Source organism: Bos grunniens, chromosome 7, assembly GCF_055505025.1.
Source record: "Bos grunniens cultivar Pamir isolate PY7600 chromosome 7, Bosgru_T2T1.0, whole genome shotgun sequence".
Lineage (NCBI taxonomy): Eukaryota > Metazoa > Chordata > Mammalia > Artiodactyla > Bovidae > Bos > Bos grunniens.
This window is the reverse complement of record NC_141171.1, coordinates 69,873,162-69,895,487: the sequence shown is the minus strand read 5'-3', so window position 1 is coordinate 69,895,487 and position 22,326 is coordinate 69,873,162. Positions and strand designations below refer to the sequence as shown.

General features: G+C 39.4%; 1 long non-coding RNA gene across 10 annotated transcripts in view; it reads right to left on the bottom strand.

Annotated features, from left to right (window-relative positions):
* Nucleotides 1–4,269: 4,269 nt before the first annotated feature.
* Nucleotides 4,270–22,326, bottom strand: part of LOC147369788 (uncharacterized) — a 43,923-nt gene continuing 25,866 nt past the window's right edge. For 3 of the 10 annotated variants that reach the window (XR_015167886.1, XR_015167883.1, XR_015167885.1), the window contains exons 2-5: nucleotides 20,606–20,647; nucleotides 18,806–18,890; nucleotides 12,122–12,187; nucleotides 4,270–5,697 (exon numbers count right to left, since the gene is read on the bottom strand). This is a non-coding gene — a long non-coding RNA (uncharacterized LOC147369788). The remainder of the gene's footprint in view (nucleotides 5,698–12,121; nucleotides 12,188–18,805; nucleotides 18,891–20,605; nucleotides 20,648–22,326) is intronic. The other 7 variants (XR_015167887.1, XR_015167882.1, XR_015167884.1 and 4 more) reach the window with 3 other exon arrangements.

The following is a 22,326-nucleotide window of genomic DNA, read 5'->3' as shown; positions in this document are numbered from 1 at the left end:
TGATTATATAATATGCTTGAATTACCCATAAATGATGCCAAAGAACATGGAGGTTCCTATAGATGACATAGCCAGAGTCAGAAGTGTAGTGTCAGCATGTAATCATGAAAAGAGATCAGGAAGAAAAGTCCAGCAAGAGTGAAAACAAAGCAGTGAAAATTAAGAACATACTGAGAAAAATAAATGGAGAAAAGCCCTGAAATCCTCAGAACAAATACACAGAAAAGAATCTCAGATTGTCCCAGTGACAAACATTAATACTCATATTAACGTTAGATCCCAGAATCAGTCCCCAAGATTCCACCTGTGCTGCTAACAAACTAATGAAGCCCATGATTCCTTCAGACTGGAAACTGGGGTTATGGACCTGGTGAGCTTCTTCTGAAAATTAAGTGTTACACTAATGACCATTAATAGTACATACTTACACAATTCACCAGGAACTATTATCACCAGTACTCATGACATGTGACAGTCAGTGTGTCAATTAGGAATTTTTGGTATATATCATTACAATGGGGAGTGATTTTTATGTCCTTGAGTTTTTTCAGTATTTATTCATAATCATAATCCATCCATCCTTCCATCCATCCAACCAACCTCCCTTCCTTCCTCTTTCCTCCTTCACCTTACCTCCCTTCTTCCCTCCCTCTTTCCAAGGAATGTGTACTGAGCATCAGCTAAATGACAGACACTATTCTGAGCTTTGAGGAGACAGTGGTATACAAGAAGCACAAGGGCCTCACTCCAGAGTAGTGTATATTAATAGTTTAAAGAGAAAAAGCAGATAAGAATCAAGTAAAAAAATACACAAAGAAAATTTCAGATAAAGCCTGGAGCTGAGGGGGGGAAAAAAGTAACGGGAGAGAGTGTGGTTGCTTTAGAGAAGGTGATGGGGAAGGCCCCTGTCTGAGACAGAAGTGACATTTGAAAGTTGAGAAAGATTAGCTATAACTCAGGGTTTCTCAGCCTCAGCATTGGTGACATTTTGGACTAGATAATTCTTTGTTGTGAGGGATTATCCTGTGCATTGTAAGATGTTCATCAGTATCCCTGGTGTCTGTCCACTAGATACCAGTAGCAACCCTACATCCAAGTCAGAACTATAAAATATCTCTCCAGACACTGCCAAATTTCCCCCAGGAAACAAAATAAGCCCTACCTCTGTTCAAGAACCACTGAACTTTGTGAAGATCTGGATTAAAATTATTCCATAGAGAAGGATTGGCACAGACAAACCCTATGATGAAAACAAGCTTGATGTGCTGAAGTAAGAAGAAAGCCACTGGAGAGAGAGTGCAGTGAGCAAAGCAAGATGAGGTTGGGAGGGCACTAGTTAAAGCAAGGACCTCAAACACCACTGTAGGGTCTATACTAAGTCATGAAAACACATTCTTGATGTGGAAGTTGTTAGTCCAATGGAATGAAGAATAAACATATGAACTGAGTATAGAATTGTCTACACTTTGGTACCCTTGAGCTAGCATTCTATAGCTTGAGGCATCATGCTGCATCTAAATGACCATACCTATAGCAACACTAGAGAAGAATCACCGAGGTACCTATTTTACCTCCATTCTAGTAATTATCTCCACAGTAGCTTATTGTATTTCATTCATCCCTCTTCATAAAAATGTTCCATTTCATCTTCAAAAGAGTTTGCATTGAACATCACCAATACTACGTGAAGAAGTACTTAATTTATTATCTTCTGTGGCTTTGGATGGGACCAGAATTGTCAATAATATAATAAGTCTTAGGTCACACTTGATTTGCATTCAGTTTACATGTTATTTTATCAGAGGTTAACAAAAAAATTTTGGCCTTGAATTACCAGCATAGGAATATCTTCTGATATAGGAATAAATATATTCTTCTCTTTTTTCCCAAAATTGAAAATGAAAGTCATTCAGTTGTTTCCAACTCTTTGCAACCCATGAGTTAGTCCATGGAATTCTCCAGGTAAGAATACAGGAGTGAGTACCCTTTCTCTTCTCCAGGGGATCTTCCCAACCCAGGGATCAAACCCAGGTCTCCTGCATTGCAAGTGGATTCTTTACCAGCTGAGCCACAAGGGAAGCCCAAAATAGAGTAAAATTAATTATTCCCCCAAATAGAATAAAATTATAAATAAATGAATTATAAATATAAATAAATTATAAATAATATAGATTCCATAAAATAGAATAAAATTAATTATTCCCCCAAATAGAATAAAATTAATAATGCTAGCCCCTCTTGAAAAACGAAATAGACACAACTTAACACAGTAAATCAAATAGACATTCTCAGCTGGGTCATATCTGGAGAAAGTAGTGCTGAAAGCTGTAAGTGATTCTTCAACACCTTCCAAATTTAAACGAACACAAAAGTTCCCTTCAAAATTACACGAGCATGATTAATTGAGTTGCAAGCTAAGAAAGTGACTATATGTCAGGCATAACAACAAAAATAGAGATTGGAGCAATTTGTAAGTGGTGTGGCAGATACAGACCTTGGGTCAAGTAACAGAAAAATAGGCAAGATTTTGCAAATAAGTAACATTGACAAAGGGAACTGGAATGCAAAACACCTGTATCCTCCTTTCAGCTCAATACTCACAGAAGCTACATGCTCTAGTGAGGCGAGTTTGGGGTGAGGAAATGCAGTTTCTAACTTAGCACCACTAAATAAGTGTCTGACTTTGGCAAATCTCCATGTCCTGCCTCTACTTTTCTTCCTTGTCAAATGGGTGTAACAGTAGCAGGTGTGTTAACTCACGGAATGGGTCACGTGACCTAACATTACAAATGTGCAAGAAATTACACATAAAGTATCAAACTTCCAAAATATGTAGAGTGTGGTCAGCAAATCACTGCAAGGCCTGGCCTTTTATCCTATGAGTGGTCTTTTTTGACTGAAAAGAAGAAATTTCAGTAAAAAATTCCTTTTCAAATCATCACATAATCCATAGATCCAGATGATCTGGAGAGAATTCTCTATTCATTTCCCTCACATAGAAACAGATACCAGAATGAGACACAATAGAAAGGTAACTTTTCTAGGCCTGTCCTCAGTAGTCAACTTCACTGATCCCCAAGCACCTGCTTCCCATGGAGGACTAGGTTCATTCAACAAGTCGTTATGGAACACCCACTCTGTGCAGGAGCAGTGCTAGGCCTGGGAAATGGAGAATCAAACTAGGTGTTTGTCCTTGAAGAGTTCACTCTACGGTTGACAAGCGGAAGAGGGAGACCCTACCATTTGTTGAACACAGCACTAGCCAGGTACTTTCTCTATGGTCTTACACATTTCATGACCATTTTGCAGGTGACAAAATGAAAAATGGCATTTAAAAGAATTCTTCCTAAAATCACAAAGCTGCTAATTAGAGCACAGCATGCTAGCCCATTCTTTTCCTCATGCACTTTAATTCCTCATGGATCACCTACTATGTGCCTGGCACAATGCCAGACACTGGGGACACAGCAGAGATTGAAATACACAAAATTCTCTCTTCTCACAGTATTTACTTAATTGTGAGGGAAGACACAAAGAGCAATAGACACAGGTCTGCCTGAACCATAATCTAAGATCCTTCTACATGCTGCCTTCCTCAAAGTCGTCACTTTGCAGGGGTGAGCAGGGGTGGGGGCGGGGGGAGAGGGAAAACCTGTATACACAAATAATAAAACCAAACTGAATATCCCTAGTAAACCAGAAATCTAGAAAGAATGAAGCCAGATGAGAGAGGTTGCCAGACTTAGAATGTCCTCTTCCAAAATTGAACTTGAATATGTTTGCATTTTGGTTGAGGGCCTGTCAGCTCAAAGGCAGGCTGCTCACAGACCACCAGCAGCAGCACAAGGACGATCCCCGTCAGGCCACAGATATGAAAACCAGCTCTCCACCAGAAAGACCTGAGTTTTACAGGAATTAAAAGGCCTGGGTGCCTGGCTCCAGGAGATGGTGAGACATGATGAAAGCATACGTCTGCCCGCCTGGCAGCGGCTCTCCCTGGCCTGGAGAGAAGGTGTCTACGCCAGCCAAGGGAAGCTGGCAGCAGCCGTGGCCTCGGATGGAGAGAAGCTGCCGCCAGCCAGCACCAGCACGGGACTTCCCTACAGGCGGCCCTTGCTGAAACAAAGAGGGGCGAAGGGAAGAGCATGGATGTCCAGCCTCCAGGCTCAAATCTAAATTCGAGAGCAGTGCTTTGCTAATGGGATGCCGGATCTGCTCCAAAACCTTCACACCATCAGGGATGCAATCTGAGTAATTTCCTGATGACTCTTCTCTGCATAATGGATTTGAGTTATAAAGGAATTTATGCCCTCAGGACCAAATTACCCAGATAATTGAAGATACAATAAGATGGAGGGGGAGAAGTGAAAGGAGAGAGAAAGGCCTCTATTATAGGGATTTCTCCTCCACTCTGAGGAACTCTGAGTTTGAACATTTGAATTCACTACAGCATTTAATTTTTAAAGTCATTTTATATCCACAAACTGCCCTGGTTTGCCCAAGAATTCCATTGCTTTCTTGAGTACAGTGAAGCTGCATCAAGGTCTAATTTAGCGCAGGCTTGCAAGTTTGGGAGACTAAACCCACCCACTCTCCCCTGCCCCCGTCCTCCGAGATGTGACTCCGCTTCCTAGTTTAAGCTTAGCAATCATAATCAATCTGTAACACTGCATTAAGGTTAGAAAGGCTCAATATAAAAACAGGGTTGACTAAAGCCTGTAGGCTGTCAGGGTCATTTTGGGAATGCCAGCTCATCCCCCAGTCATACTAAGGTTTTGATGGTGATTTTAAAGATAGGTTGGTTTGAATTCCTCAGAGCTGCACACCTACTCTGTTCCTCCTCACAGTGGTTCTCATACTTGAAGGTACACAAAAATTACTTGCAGGATTTTAGGCACAAAAACTAGTAACACTGTCCTGTATGGGTGCATTAAGGGACTTCCAAAGTTAATTTTGTCACCTCTGTGCTGACTTGACACCCCAAGCCCAGGGAAACTGTGTCCCCAAGGACACTGCTTGTAGGCCTAACTTTGGGATTAATAACAATAAGGCAAGTGCAAAATCTTGCTCCATTCCTCACTCAAAAGAAGAAATTCATGAAATGTCAGTGTCTAAAAGATTTCATAAAATATCCCTTTATCCATGTCTCTCATCCAGGTTCTCTGCCCTGCCCTAGGAGGTGGGAAAGGGACACAAAGAAACTACTTTAGGAAACTTTCCCAGGATTTGTTTGAGGTTTACTGAGAGACTTAGGCATCTTCACTATAGATTTGTTATTCATCTGAGCACATCTTACTGTATTTAAGAGCCTCATTTTGTCAATATTTACAGAACTGGATGGACAAATGAAAGTCAAAGGCTCTAAAATATGGCTGGAGTCTTGAAGGCCCAGAGTCAGGGCTAGAACACATGGTGGCAAACATTGGTAAATTTGCTAAATTATGCACAGAATTCACAAGGCACCCAACACTGGCCAGCTCCAATAAAGTCCTCCATGAAATACCAAAGGGCTTGGTGGATGAGGGTCAGAGGGTGGTGAGTAGTCTGTGAACAGGTGTTAAACCACTTATTCAAGCACTCCTCCAAATGGCCTAAAAGATTTTCCCAGCATCCTCCTGCTCTCGATGAGTCACTGTGGGAATGGCAGTGAGGTTTGGAGTTGAGTTATAACCATTCAGTGAAGCATTTCCCTTCAGACTGTAAAGGAAAGGAGCTATGTTAGTAAATTTATTGACTATTTCATTAGATCAATATGGAATATGATTTAAAGGGCTCTGCCCAGGCTCTTTAAATCTATTTAATCAAACCAATTAATGAAAAAAAGTAAAAAGTTGAAGCATATCCTGTAAGGTGCATCATAAATATATTCCCTTACTTGGGCTTTTGATCTCACCCAGGTAATTAACAGCTTTAGTTAAGTTCAGTCATTCCTTCATGCCTGGCTATGGTCATAAAAATCCCCAGGCAATGTGTAGCTCTTGGATTTATTATGTTTTTCTTACTGCAAAAACGTCTCTCACATTCCGCTTTCTCCCCGCCCCCCCCACCCTTGAGAAAGTTTATGTAGCCATTGCTTTTGCAGCTGTCATGAAGCCTACACTGGCTGGTGAGCTTTGTCCTGCTCAAGAGGCTGGATACTCTCGGCTGTTGGTACCCAATTTGGGAGCGTCTTTATGCTCACCTAATTGTTGGTGGGAGACACTAACATCCTAAAAGCCTGACTTCTAAGGTTCTCTGCTTCTACTGTTTTTTTTTTTTTTTTTAATGAACGAAATGGCCTGTCTTTTACACAGACTATGGTTTTTCTTGTGGAAATAGTCTGGTATCCCTCCTTACAACCACTGAAAATCAACCGTTCTAATCAGCAAAAACAACTCCACTCCATTAATCACCCTTCTCTCTCATTAATTCTTCTTTAAGTCCTTCTTCTATCAGTTCCTCAGATCCCTAGCTACAAAGCTTTGCGATGCCTGGGCAAACCAACACATTACCTAGAGATGGACAATGAAGTTAGGTGTTCCAGAGTTAGTGCCAGCCTGGCCTCTGAAGCTGAGCTTATAGCTTCATTATGCTTTACAGGCAGAGGAACCTGTGTTTAGAAGGGTGGCAAATGTTTCCCTCAAAGCTCTTCCCTATCTGCATTTGAGGAGAAGCTTGGTACGATTACCCAGGTAACTGCTCTAGGGTCCTTCCTTAGCTGAGTGCAAGGACTGAGAAAACTGTGTGTCAAAAGGTGACCTTATTAAATATTCTTTGTGGAAAAAGAGAGATGAAACCCTTCATGACCAGTTTTCCATGGGCAATCAAGTTGTGTTGCCATGCACCAAAATCTATAGTATATATAGAAAGTCACTCAGTCATGTCCGACTCTTTGCAACCCCATAGACTATGCAGACCATGGAATTCTCCAGGCCAAAATATTGGAGTGGGCATCAATTCCCTGCTCCAAGGGATCTTCCCAACGCAGGGATCGAACCCAGGTCTCCTGCATGGCAGGCGGATTCTTTAGCAGCTGAGCTACAAAGTTGGGAAGGCTCAAAAAATTTTATTGAGAGGCTAAAACCAGGGAAATTGTTTTCCTCATTTAAGAACAATAGTAGCCCATTTTACTTTTCCCTCTATTTACTTTTCCCTCCTTCTATTTACTTTGATCCAATTAAGTGTATACTGAATACTTACCATCCTATGTGTTGTCAGAAAAACACAAAAGAAATACATAACACACAGTGAACCCAAGGATCTTTTCATCTTTGCAGGAGATAAAAGTAGGCTGAGGTTAAATGCTCTGTTTCACCATCTTCCCCTTGACCAGACTAACAAATACTTGTTCACACAAACTCTGGGCCATAATTCATTCAACATTTATTGAGCATTTACTCTATACTATAACCAAGCTATAAATAGTATGTGCGTGACAAAAAGATAAGTGAGCAATCACTTATCTCTATGGGTTTACTGTAGAATAAAAGAGATATAAGATACTTACAAATAATTCCATGGCTCTTCATACTATGGCATTTACATGAATAAAACCCAGAAGAGTTTAATTCAAATCTTCATCATTTTAATACAGTCTAAGCTACCAATTCTACTGTACACTGAAACCACAATTTGTTTAAAATATGTAAAGGTCCATTTAAGCACACATCTGCTTTAGACAATACTTAATAAACTGGTATTTTAAAACTTGCAGTAATTCAAAATACTGTTAGCAGAATGTTTAGCAGAAGGTACACTTGGATAACTAACTAGAAATAATGTGATTTCAAGGTTTCTAAGACACCTGAGGGGACTTGAAAACTGTTCTGAGTTGATTAACCATTGCAATCATGTTACATCACTGCCTTAAACAGCACATTGTTTCAAGAAACTCTTCCTTCCTAGATTAAATTTACAAAGAAATAACCCCTTCAATACTTTAATAAACTTTAGCTTGGCCTCTAGTTAAATAATCCCTAATACTGACTTGCAGAAATAATATTCACTATTATATCTAAAACTTTTGAGCCCTTGCAGAAAGTCTCAGATATTGGGCTATAAGTGCTATAAGGACATCGTATCACTGACCGTCACAACAACCCTGTTAGATAAGTTGTCTTATTCGTTCTATTTACAGATGAAAACATTGAAGCCAAAGGTCCCACAGCTTGTGAAGACTGAATTCAGAGTTCATACTTTTGAAAGTGAAAGTCGTTCAGTCGTATCTGACTCTTTGTGACCCCATGTTCTATACAGTCCCTGGAATTCTCCAGGCCAGAATACTGGAGTGGGTAGCCATTCCCTTCTCCAGGGGATCTTCCCAACCCAGGGATTGAACCCAGGTCTCCCGCATTGCAGGCAGATTCTTTACCAGCTGAGCCACCAGGGAAACCTAAGAATACTGGAGTGGGTAGCCTATCTCTTCTCCAGCGGATCTTCCCAACCCAGGAATCGAACTAGGGTCTCCTGAATTGTGGGCATATTCTTTACCAACTGAGCTATCAGGGAATTTTAAATGAATCCAAAAATCGATGAACTTGTGTCACACCTATGCCATTCAGGGTTAAAATAAGTAAGTAGGTTGGCACAAGTCCCAGAAATATCCACCAGCACAGAGGGAACAAGTGTGATTTTTTCCCTACCAATTTCCTTTCAACCTTCTGATTTCTAGTGGGACCGTTTTTACTCTCAGACTCCTGTTCTTTTGCCTGCCCTCCAATCAAAGATGCTCAAGTGGCCAGATCCACTTAAAATATAGAAAATGTTCCTTCCTCTTGCTTCAGGTGCTTGTCTGTATGAGGCATCTCTGGGATGCTTCACGAAGAGGGAGCTCAGAGAATGGTGTATAATTCCCATCACTAAAATTAAATTATTAATTTTTTTATCAATTAATTGGATGAGGATTGGTGGGAAAGACAGGCCCCAGCTCAGCAGAGCTCTACTGGGTGCTAGATGAAACAAGAAATCTGCCCGGCTGAGATGGGTAGAGGGGAAGAGAAGCCACAATAGTAATAAAAGTGAGAATCCCCTGGCTTCAGGAGAGGGAGAGCAAACCAGCTCCCAGGAGGAGAGATGCGGAACCATTCAGATTTCTCCAGGGGGGACTTGATGAAATCAGCCCTCCAGGTCTTGTAAAAAGAGACTACCACTTGCCCAGGAGTCGCTTTTCTTAATTCTCTTGCATACTGAGGAAGATCAAATCCCAGAGAAGAGAGGCTTCAAGCCTCCTTTTAACAGATGGAATGTATTCTTATTCAGAGTACTGTTCTTTAAAAAAATGAAAATAGCTCGTATTTTCTAGGTATATAAATAAATAACATTCATTATAAAAAATAAACTATTTAGAACATATTTTTCAAAAATTTTTTCTATTTACATGAAACTCCACTACCAAGACAGCAACGTTTAACAATTTAGGGAGCATCATTCCATACATTTCTTTTTGCTGATAGGGAGGTAGGGAAGAGCTACAAATAACCAGTTATTTGTTTATTAAAAAGATATTTACCAAATACCCACTCTGTGCCCAGGATCATAACTACATGTGCTTTTCTAAACCTTTTTTATTATTCAATAATATGATGAGAACTTATTTTTTATGTCAATAGAGATCTGTGTAATCATTTTGAATCATTTCATCATGTTTCACCAAAATTCCAGGGATGGGTCTTTAAGGTTTTCCAACTTCTTGCTATCAAAAATAATGCAACAAGAATTCTTTCAGTGTTTCTTTGATTCTGTCTTTCAGATAAAATAAAATTCCCTGAAAATTCAAAACAGCTTACATTCATATAATTCTTCACTACTCAAGTTGCTGTCATATTTACAACATGGCAATAAAGAGACTGGTTTCTGTAAAACTCACATCAGAATTGGTCTCACTATTTCACAGTTACATCACATACTTCTGGCTTTCCCTAATAAATCTGAGAGAGTAAGGTTTTGACAGATGAGGAAACTGAATCACAAAATATATGTGTGTGCGAACAGGAGGGTGAGAGACACCTAAAGACAATTCTCTGAAACTAGAAACCAAGTATCTCAACACCAGAGTGAAGTATAGCACATGTGTGTCCAATATACCAAAGAAGGCTCTAGAAGCCTCACAGACCCTTCCAGATAAAGGATCCTTGAGGGTGGACATTATCCTGTCTTACTCACCAGTGTACTTCCAGAACCTAGCTTGCAGCTTGAGATACGGTAGGTACTCAATAAACAGTTCTGGATTTAATGAACAAAACACAAAACAGGTCTTCCAGGACCACTGCAAACCATAGTCAACTTCCTACCCTCATGCCCACCTGGTGATAGAAACTGTGAAATAAAGCAAAGGAATCCATAGCTGATAATTACATATAGCTTTTATCTTACAATGAATTTCATGTTCTGAAGGAGCTGTGAATAGTAAGTCTCCTTCAAAGCAGTGTCAGATCCTTGAACTGAAGGACTTAAGCCAAGGGAAACTGATCAAACAGTAAACAGAAAAGAGAATTCTCTCAATGAGTGTTTTATTTTGCCCTTCCTGAAAATTTCCTCCCAGCTTCTATCAGCAAATTCCATTCATCTCCTCCATTTCTGCCCCTCCTTCTCAACCCATAATATTACCTCACCGTCTGCTGCTTTGTTAGAAATCTGTCTTGCGTGCTAATTTATATATACACACGCTGTGTATGTAAAGGAGCATTACCAAGTGGGTGGTTCTTGAAAATCAGCCATTCATCATGCATATTGATCACCAAGGTAGTACGGTATGAATCAGAGAGCAGCAATCATTAAATCAAAGATTTATACTAGTAAAAGAGCACCAAAGCAATTCGTCAATTCCATACCACCCTCAGTGATTAATTAGGTTGCAACCTGACAGCCTGGAAGCTGGTTTACAATTAACACTATTACAGTTAGAGGTTGGTTGTTTGTTTATTTTTTTTTCCCCTTCCCTTAAGGAATAAAAAAGGGAAGGCATTAGTCTTTTGGGTTTATGGCATTCTGTACTTTTCCTTCATTGCTTTTACCACAGTTGGTAAATAGTTATCATTGGATTATATGCTTAAATTCTCTTTTAATCTCTTAGATCCCCAAAACTTAAGAGCCTGTAGCACACAGTAGGTGCTCAATGAACAAATGAAGTTTTAAGTAGATGCTTCTGATTCTTTGAGTACAGATGTAGCATCACTTATAATGGAGCTTCTTATGTTCCCCTTGGGTCCTATCCTTTAAAAAGTTCAACTCAATCTTTTTAGACTGGAGAACACTCTGGAAAATTGTTTGACAGCATTGACTAAAGACAAAACATGCATTCCTATAACCCGGCAATTCTAATCCTGGGTATGTACAACAGAAATGTGAACAAATGTTCAAAAGACATGTACAGGAATGTTCACAGAAGCACTGTAATTAATAGCCTAAACTAGAAACAGTCGACTATTCATCAACAGAAAATGAATAAATAAGTCACGGTCTGGTCATACAGTGAAAACTACACAACAGTGAGGATGAACAAACTACAGCCTTATTCAACAACATGGATAAATTTCACACCTCTATGCTGATAGAATGAAACCAGACACAAGGAACTACATGCTGCATGATTCTATTTATACGAAGTTCAAAACCAGGCAAAACTGATTTGTGGCATCAGAAGTTAGGACAATGATTGCCTTTGAAGGCTTAGTATGTGGGAAACGGCATGAAGGAGGCCTCTGAGTGCTGGTTACACAGTAAGTTCACTTTGTGAAAATTCGTAACCTTTTCTGTTGCCTCACTTGGGGATAATAAATAGAGCTATATGATTTACTGTCCTTTCCTATAACAGATGATAGTTCAACCAAAATTAATTTTTAAAAAACAAGTTAATTTTTTCTCTGTGTGATAGAAGAGTGATAAACATCTTCATGAATACCCCAGGCCCAGATCCAAATTTCAGAAACTATCTCTTGGTGGGATTCCAAAGAAGGAGATATTGTTTCAAATACAGGATTAAAATTACAAGTTCTTCAGGGTCCCTTCCAATCCTAAAGTTCTATGATAAGTAACCTTTTGAAAATTGATGGAGAATTCAATGCCCATGGATTTCTTGTGCTAACCTTGGACATTCTCAGAAGAGGGAAATGAGACAGTTAGAGGAGAACTCTTTCTGACTTACATTCAGGAGTCTGCATCACCTCTTATAATTTCCTCCTGCAATACTTGAAAAGCAAGTAGGGGCCTCCTGTAAGTCAAGGGGGGGTAGAAGAAATGGATATGGTAAAGAAATGCTGTGGGTTTTGGAAATTCAGAAATTTCTGACAATTCCTAGAATAAGACCAGAAAACTAAACCCTAAATTTGTTTAAAGCCCTCCAGTTTCTGAAGGCCTCCTATACACCAGGCCCTTGGTTTATGTACTTTTTACATATTGTTTCATTTAATACTCAAAAAACCTCTTTGAGACCAGCACAGATTCCCTTCTACTATAGACAGGGTGAGTCATTTTCACTGTCTGAAACTCAGATTCTAATCTATACAATTGGGAATAAAATACAATGCCCATATAGGAGTGGTTATGAGAATAAGTTCTGGAAAAAGTTTCGCAGGGTAGAAAACCAAACTGAGCAACTTGCTAGGTGTGCAACCTTAATAAAATATTTAACTGTTCTCTGCTTCAGGTTTCTCATCTAGAAAATGAGATTGCTGATAGTATCTACTTCACATGATCATTATGAGAAGTACATGACATTTAGAACCAACCATGCATAGCACAGAGTAAGTTATCAATGGCAGGTATTTATTAATATTTATTTTATTATATACATGTATATACTTTACAGGAGTGCTGTACAACCACCAAATATTACATATTCAATTAGCCTAATTTTTAGTAAACCAAATTAACAGTAATGCTTCTCTACTAGTTTAGGATCTATTGGGGATATTTTAGTCTAGATCCCTGAAATATAGAAGAAATACTCCAAATTTTTGAAAGTAAGATCACATTGTTCTTGCTCACTTTTGTATCCCTGAGACCAACCACAATGCCTGGCATATCATAAGCACCCCAGAAATATTTGATAAATGGTTTATTAAATACTTCCATAGTATACCTACTTTATCTCCCCACTTTGTACTCATCCAGAAGAGAGCCAGTTGTTTTCAGTAATTTTCTGTTAACAGTAATAACCACAGATATGCTCTAATGTTTTTTAAAAGGAACTATTTTATAAGATAAATATGTCTTTTCAGAAGAACTTACTATGTATTTTCAGTATATCAAAATCTGACTTACCCCTGCCTGCTTTTCAAAAATTGCTCATCCTCATATGATACAGTAAGAGACTTTCATCCTTAGTACATAAACCTCAAATCCATTCATCTGTTCATTGATTTATTCACCAAGTGTACATTAAGCACCTTGTATCTGTCTTTAGTAATCTCAGTTGCAAATTATAGAAAACTCAAACAGCTTTAATAAGAAGGGAACTTATGGCACATAATAGAAGTCCACAGGAAGCTGTGCAGGTTTCTTATTTGGTTTGATTCAGCGGCTCATTATGTCATTAAGGACCCAGATACTTGCATCTGTCTACCTTGTCATCTTTGATGCTGGCTTCACTCAAACTGGTAGTCTGACAACTACAGTTGTTGTAGGGTATGGCCAACCCTACTGGTTATCTATCCAACAGTCATACTCTCTCCCACTTCTCTCTCCAAGAGAAGCCCAGTTTTATTCAAGTATCAAATAGTATATTTCATCTTCCTTATGACCAACCTAAATAGCATATTGAAAAGCAGAGATATTACTTTGCCAACAAAGGTCCGTCTAGTCAAGGCTATCGTTTTTCCTGTGGTCATGTATGGATGTGAGAGTTGGACTGTGAAGAAGGCTAAGTGCCGAAGAATTGATGCTTTTGCACTGTGGTGTTGGAGAAGACTCTTGAGAGTCCCTTGGACTGCAAGGAGATCCAACCAGTCCATTTTGAAGGAGATCAGCCCTGGGATTTCTTTGGAAGGAATGATGCTGAAGCTGAAACTCCAGTACTTTGGCCACCTCATGCAAAGAGTTGACTCACTGGAAAAGACCCTGATGCTGGGAGGGATTGGGGGCAGGAGGAGAAGGGAACGACAGAGGATGAGATGGCTGGATGGCATCACTGACTCGATGGATGTGAGTCTGGGTGAACTCCAGGAGTTGGTGATGGACAGGGAGGCCTGGCATGCTGCGATTCATGGGTTCTCAAAGAGCTGGACACGACTGAGTGACTGAACTGAACTGAAGTGTAGATGTTAATTATCTAAGCCAATTATGGTCATTTCTTTCATCTACCCACAACTGTTTGAAGAATGTACGTGCAACAATTCTTGGCAACATAAGAGGAAGTCAGCTTTGGCCCTTCTAGGAATGTTTCCCACACAAGTCAGGAACTTGCCACCTTTCCTGCCTCTGGACACTCTTGCCTCTCCCGTGTGAGGATTCCTAGAGCTGCTACTATCATCTTGTCAGCACAAAGAAAGCTACCAACACACAGTAGAGAATGGTGCAAGGAATCTTGCACCCCTGGGATTAACCAACCCTGTAACCATCCTACCTCTGAAACTCTTATGTGAATGGTTATAAAATAAACATGTATTCTTTAAGCTGATTTTAGTTGGGTCTTTGAGAAAGTTATAAAACACTGTGAGACATGCATAGTTATCACAACACAAACATAGCTACTTCTAAAGGAAAGAAAAAGATAATCTCTGAGAATTTCCCTTAAAATAGAAGAAAACTGACGCAGATACCTAACTTCTCTTCCTCCCCCGACATCCTCTCAATTCTAATTGGCCAGTATCAGATCATATGCCCACTGTTGAACCAATCCCAGGATAGAAAAATTGGATTGCTAAACCTAATCAGGCCCACCCTTGGGATCTGGAATTGGGATCAGCTGTGTTTAATTGGCCACATGGGGCAGGGTGACTGCAGGAATAGAACTGAGTTCTGTTGGGAAGAAGAGGTCGGCTAATAGATATTAATCTTCAGTATCCTGCTTACTACCATATGCATGACATGTACTAGACTTGGGACTCCCCAATAATCGGAAATGTTTAGCACAGCTGTACTTCAGTAATCAAAGTCTGCATCTTTCTTGAGACCCCTGTGTTTGGAAAATCTTTTAAATCTCAGCCAAGTCATCAGATCTCTAACAACTCTGCTAGGGCTCAGGTCCAAATGTGGAATTTGCTAACAGATTTCATCTAAAGAAAGGTTGGAGTAGGTTTCTCCCTACCTCCCACTAGTTGTGTGGAGCTGTAGAAACCATTCTTAAGCACACTGGTGTATATCAGGAATATTAACTTACTCCCAGGCACATTTCTAATATTCTCATTTCTGATCAAATTTTTCTGAATCTAAGTTCTCAGACTTCCAGGAGCCTAGAAAACCATTCCCCAAATTGGAAAGAGCTTCTCTCTTTGGGGCAGTATTTGTAGTGGTTAAGAATGGATTCAGATCCCTGATCCACCAACTAGGTGGTCCTTGAGCAAGTTACTTAACTTCTCAATGTCTTGATTTCCTCAACCATAAAATGTAAATGATAACCATAGTTCCAAAATCATAGGGGTGCAGAAAGCATTAGTCAGTGCATGGAAATGCTAAGCACAGTACCTGTAAAATAAAATGTCATCTTAATAAGTGTTCCTTGTGTTTCTCCAAGTCTTCCCTCTTAGTGCATCATCATAGAGGTGTAACATCACAATTAAAGCTAACTGATGAACCTTTCTGGTTGGGTGTTGTCAGTCAATCAAATAGCTTGAATTTTTTCTCCATTTGATTAGACAAATTCACTATTTGGTATAATAGTTAACTTGATCAAGTAAATGAAAAAAATAAAGCAATATTTATACAATAATTATCTTTACTCTTGAGCTTCCTCAGACATCCTAAGACTGAACCTTTCTGGACCAGTCCTTTGGAGCCAAGGGTGGCTTCATCCCCTTCAAGCTGCATTCCTGGCTTTTAGTCAGTTCCTCTCCACAGCCTCAGAAAGCCTGAGTTCCGAGAGTGCCTTAGGGACTCAACTTCATTGACTCACAAAATCAAAATATACAAATCCCCCTTTAAACCTTGATCTATAACTGGGAGAATATTGCCTCTCCACTGCATTAAGGCCGGCCCTATTACCTTACGGAATTACCCACAGTGGCAGAAATCCATTCACCTGATCCACTGACACCCTGGGGGCAGCTCAGATAGCATAAAGCCAATTGATAGATGTATATTTGATATATATTTTATGCCTGGAATTTATGTCTTCTGCATGTTTCATTTGCTATTCTGACTCACTTTATGCCACAGGAGAGCTGGGAAAATTTTGAGAGGGACCAAGAAAGAAATGGCATAGAAGAACAGGGTGGAAATCAAAACAGCCATTTTTCTTTCTAATCTAAGCCCTTAAACCTGAGATCCTGATAGCTCTAAAAGCAAAGAGGAAGTACTCCCTCCCTTCCTCCTCCCAGGAAGGGATGATGAGAAGGAAAGGAGCTAAAGCTGGTAGAAGAGAAGAATCCTGCAAAGTAGCAGCTGAGCCAGGGCCCCACTACAGTGTGTGGTAGGGAGACCAGTGGTAGTGATAAAGACATAAGCAGTAATAGAACTCAAGTTATGCATTTTAATCTACAGTTATCAAAATTCTACCACATAGTTGAGCTCACTTCACTCTCAAGGTAGTCAATACTGGTATTTTCAGCTCCATGTTACTGATATTCCAGAGAGGAGAATGGCTTATGGCAAAACTGGGATTCAAATTCAGCCTTCTATCTCTCTAGTGTATGTACAACTTTTAGAAGGCTTCTTCGTAAGCTTCTGTATATATAGAGAGAATTCATCATTATGCACATTATTCAAAGCCCTACCATGTGTCCTGTCTTTTCCAAATGCTTAAGTTTTAAAAAAGAATTTATACCAATTTATAATAGTAGCTCACATACACATACATGCTGCTGCTAAGTCGCTTCAGTCGTGTCCGACTCTGTGTGACCCCACAGATGGCAGCCTACCAGGCTCCGCTGTCCCTGGGATTCTCCAGGCAAGAACACTGGAGTGGGTTGCCATTTCCTTCTCCAATGCATGAAAGTGAAGTCGCTCAGTCGTGTCCGACTCTTAGCAACCCCATAGACTGCAGCCCACCAGGCTCCTCTGTCCATGGGATTTTCCAGGCAAGAGTACTGGAGTGGGGTGCCATTGCCTTCTCCAATACACATACATACAAACACACAAATTCAATTCTCACAGTAACCCTGTGAAAGTAATACAAGGGAGTCTGACTCCAGGAACTGTGCTCTTACACACTCTGCCATACGGTTTTTCCCTATTATTTCATGAGTGGAGAAATGGAAGTCTACCTCTAAAAGATAAAGTTGGCAATAAGACCAGGTCTCCTATTGGCTCAAGACTTGACATATTAAGGATGGGGCCAAAGTAGAGACATCAACTGAACCCAGTCCCCTTAATTAATTTCCTCTATTCTAATGGCTAAACTGCTCCATCGACATTGTTTATCGTGGGTGACAACCATTCATTTCACTTCACCAAGTAATTACTGACCACAAAGCTCTATGCCAGCCCCTCCTACTTCAGTGTGAACAAAATAGACACGGTCCTCATCCTCACAGAGCTTTCAGCCTGAAGAGTAAAGCAGATACTAAACTAGTAACAATGAAGAGTGAAAGCAATGAGGCAGCCAGTCTTTTTCATAGATTCTCCATAGGAGAAGACTGAAGAAGTCATGTAGTCTGACCCATTCAAAGCAGAAGTCTCCTCTATAGATGGTCACACAGCCTCTGCTAGAATACTCAACGCCAGAAAGCTCCCACTTCCAACAGCAGCACATTCTAATTTAATCCTAAAGTTTTTGTACTGAGTCTATCTTAGGCCCCATAATATACGCTGTTGTTCCAAATACTGTCTTCTGCAGCCCATAGAACAGGATCTAACCCTTTTCAACACATCAGTCCTTCAACAGATTTGAGGACAGTTATCAAGTGGCCTGAACTTTTCCTCTTTTTGAGACTAAACGGTTTCTCTTCCCCTCAAACATGATTCTTAGGCCATGGCCTTCCAAACTCTTCCCTACTAGGTAGCATGCTGGGTGCTATCAAGTTTGCCAATGGTTCAGGTTAAAAAAAAACTGAAATGAATACTTTAAATGTAACCTGACCAATAGGGTGAAGTAGAACTATGGTCTACCTTGGATAGGATGTTGTTCTCCTATTAATTCCTGCATTCACTGTTTTAATACTGATCACACAAATTGTCACACGTTGTACTCAGGTAATTGCCCACATTTTTAAAGAGAAAGCTATCAAAGTCAGGTCCCCTCCAAACCTCTACTACTTCAGGCAACAGATATATTTTTTAATCTACATGCAGGACTTTACCGTTGCCCTTTTTAAACTTAATTTACCTTCTTGGTGAAACTCAGATGACATTGACATCTTTGTTGAATAACTGTCTTAGCTTCACAAAAATGATTTTCCTAAGAATCTATCAAGACTTAGCACTTGAGTTGAATAGGATTCTACTGTAACTAAAAATCCTTTCTCTGAAGCTCCTTAGTCCCTTTACCACTAGCTTTAGGGTCTGTGTCTCAGACTCCAACCTTTCTGTTCACCTGCTCCTTCTCCACCATCCCAAATTCCTCTCTCCTTTCTTATGAAAATAATGTAGTTCACCTCCAGTTCCAATCAATTAATTTACTATCTCAATGTACACAGAAAATAAAATTTAAAATTTCTTTTTATGTAACAGGCCTACCCTCCTTAGAAGAAAATATATGTACATAGATGATAATCATTATTCAGAAAGTACTTACTGAACTCATACTATAGGTCAGGCACTGAGCTCCTGGAAGGATGCAGTGATGTGTAATATCAGACATGGTCCATGACTTCATGCCACTTACCAAATAGTAGAGAAGAAGATGACATTAACTACACATAGTCAATGTAAATTACAGACCTAACAAAGCACTGGGAAGATAAGACAGTTCCATGTAATTAGAGGATTTAGTGTAGTCAGAGGGTCAGGAAGGGGCTCTCTTAAGAAGTGGTAAATAAGCTAAGAAACAAGGAAAAGGGGTGGACAAGCATATTCATTGTTACTTACAATGTTGAAAAATGGAAATGACAAATCAATGGCTCTATAAGGGAACAATGCTGCTGCTAAGTCGCTTCAGTCGTGTCCGACTCTGTGCGACCCCAGGGACGGCAGCCCACCCGGCTCCCCCGTCCCTGGGATTCTCCAGGCAAGAACACTGGAGTGGGTTTCCATTTCCTTCTCCAATGCATGAAAGTGAAAATGGCATTAATTTGTGGTATAGCCACATGATAGACTACTTGGAAACCATTAAGAACTAAATTTTTGATAAAAGATGAAGCATGCAAACCAACCTAACTTTAAAAATAGTAGCATGAAAAACCCTAAAAATCTTAACAATGAGAATCCAGCAGTACATTATGCAAATTGATTCATTCCAGGAATTCAAAAGTATTTCAATCTTAGAAAATCCATTAATGAAATTCATCAAATAAATAGGTCAAAGGAGAAAAATATGATTACCAAGAAAACTGTCAAAAGTTTTTAATAATATTCAAATATATCTCTTGCTTTAAAAAAAATTTACTTCTTGAAAAAGGACATATGTATCCTCCCTCAAAATTAAGAATTATGCTAACTATTGAAACACTAGAAGCATCCTCACTAAAGTCAACAATATGACTTGAGGTTTTTCTTTTACATTTGTTATTTAACACTGTTCTGAAAGTACCAATTAGTGCATATAAAAAAACAATAAGTGATACAACTATTAGAAAATGAACTTGCAATTATTTGCATATGATATGATTATACACTTGGGAAACACGGAAGAACAAAAAAGTAGAAACAAGCATTCATGAAATGGGCAGTTACAAACACACAAAAATCAATACTATTCTTACAACTTACAGATTATAGAAGGAAAAAATTCCATTCACACAAGTAAAAAACAATTAAGGCTAAAACTTTAAATAAATTTAACAAAAATTGAGTGTAATATATATAAAAAATAAAATTACTGAGAGGTACAAATAAATAATGAAGAGACATAACTTGTTCCTGGATAAGAAGATTCAGTATTATAGAAATACCCATTCTCCTCCAAAAATCTAAAAATAATCAATGTAATTCCAGTGAAATTTGACCAATAATTATAAAAGTCACCTCTGGGAGACTATTCACAAACAAATGAAAACATCCCAGAAAAATCTGGGGAAAAATATGAACGAGGAATGATTTGTCTTATGTATCATAAAGCTATTGTAACTTGAAATTGTTCTTCCTAAAATAAAAAATATACTCCCAGAAGGAAAGAAGTAAATAGTAAAATCTAATGCTTTAGAAAAGAGGAAAAAGTAAAACCAATAAACAAATAAAATCTGGTCTTTGAAGAAATCAACAGACAAACCACTAGCTTATTTAATTTAAAAAAAAAAAAAAAAGGAGGAGAAAACACAAACATCCAAAATAAGAAAAGGTAAACAGAAAACTGAAATACACCATTAGAAAATACTTGGTATAATTCTGTGTAATAAATTTGAAAACCTAAATAATGAATAATTTTAATACCACTCACCAAACTGATTCCAGTAGACCAAAGTTTGAACACACCAGTTTCCTACGAGACAAAAAGTAAGTTATCAAAGACCTACTACGAAACAGCAAACAAAGTGTCAGGCCTAAAGGATTTCATGCAGAAACCAGACCTTCAAAGAAGATACAATCCCAGGGCTACCCAACCTGTTCCAGAGAGTAGAAAAAGAAGGAAACCTTCCCAATTCCCTTTGTAAGTGTAACACTGATACCTGAATCTGGTAAGTAAATAAGTGTTAGTTGCTCAGTCATGCCCGACCCTTTGCGACCCCACGGACTGCAGCCCACCAGGCTCCTCTGTCCATGAGATTTTCCAGGCAAGGATACTGGAGTGGGTTGCCATTTCTTTCTCCAGGGGATCTTCCCAACCCAGGGATTGAACCCAGGTCTCCTGCACTGCAGGCAGATTCTTTACCGACTGAGCTACAAGGAAAGCCAAAAAAACTACAGACCAATTTCACTTATAAACATGGAAGCAAAAATAAATATAATATTAGCAAACAATCAATTAGCCAATTAGAATAATGTTCCAGCCATGCAGGGAGTGCTCAATCTATGGAGATTTATTAATATAATTCACTGTGCTAATAAATCAAAGGAGATCATACAAACCATGTACACTGGGAAAGCATTTGACAAAATTCAAATTTTTGTGAAATTTGTAAGAATGTGAATATTAAAAGAATCAGTCCAGGAGCCAGAAGAAACACTGGCATTTCTGATTGCTTGAGGACAAAGCACACTGACTCAGGCAGACAGAAGTAGCCGTGGCAGTCAACGCACTGCATGTAGGCCACTCCCAGGTGGGTCCAGGGTGTCTGGGCAGGATATGGCACTCTGCCTCCTGCCCCTGCCATGTTAGAGAACAAACTGTGATTGTAAACCATCACTTTCACAGACTACTACGTTACAAAATGCAACAGAAAACAGACCTTTAGAATGGAGAAATCTAGCTAGGTATTTTTTATGTGAGTCATCTAATTTAATCCTCCTCACCACCACCCAAGAAAAAGGTAGATTCATCTCTATTTCATAGACAAAAATTCGAGGAGCAGATATGCTTAGTAGTGTACTCAGAGACTGGGTTTCTAAAACTCTTTTAGACTTAGTCATCCCTTTAATTGTCTCATCAGGGATCTTGACTGGCCAAATCCAAAAGTAAGCCAGAGGGCAGGGGAAGGAGTGGTGGATGTGACTGGTATCTGTCAGCCTCCTAGGCTCAGAACAGAGTGAAAGAGTAAGGTACACACCCAGAGGGGCCAATGCAAGATAACAGCCATATCCCATTGTTAACATTAAGAATAAGAGAGTCCCTGCTACATAAGTTGTTCAAAGATTAAGACGTTGCATGCAAATATCTCAGCAACTTTTTGGCACTGATAGAACTCTCAACAAATATTAGCTATGTCATTAGTGTGTATTGGTTCAGTTCAGTCCAGTTGCTCAGTCGTGTTCGACTCTTTGCGACCCCATGGACTGCAGCACACCAGGCCTCCCTGTCCGTTGCCAACTCCCAGAGTTTACTGAAACTCCATTGAGTCAATGATGCCATCCAACCGTCTCATCCTCTGTGGTCCCCTTCTCCTCCTGCCTTCAATCTTTCCCAGCATCAGGGTCTTTTCAAATGAGTCAGTTCTTCGCATCAGGTAGCCAAATTATTGGAGTTTCAGCTTCAGCATCAGTCCTTCCAATGAATATTCAGGA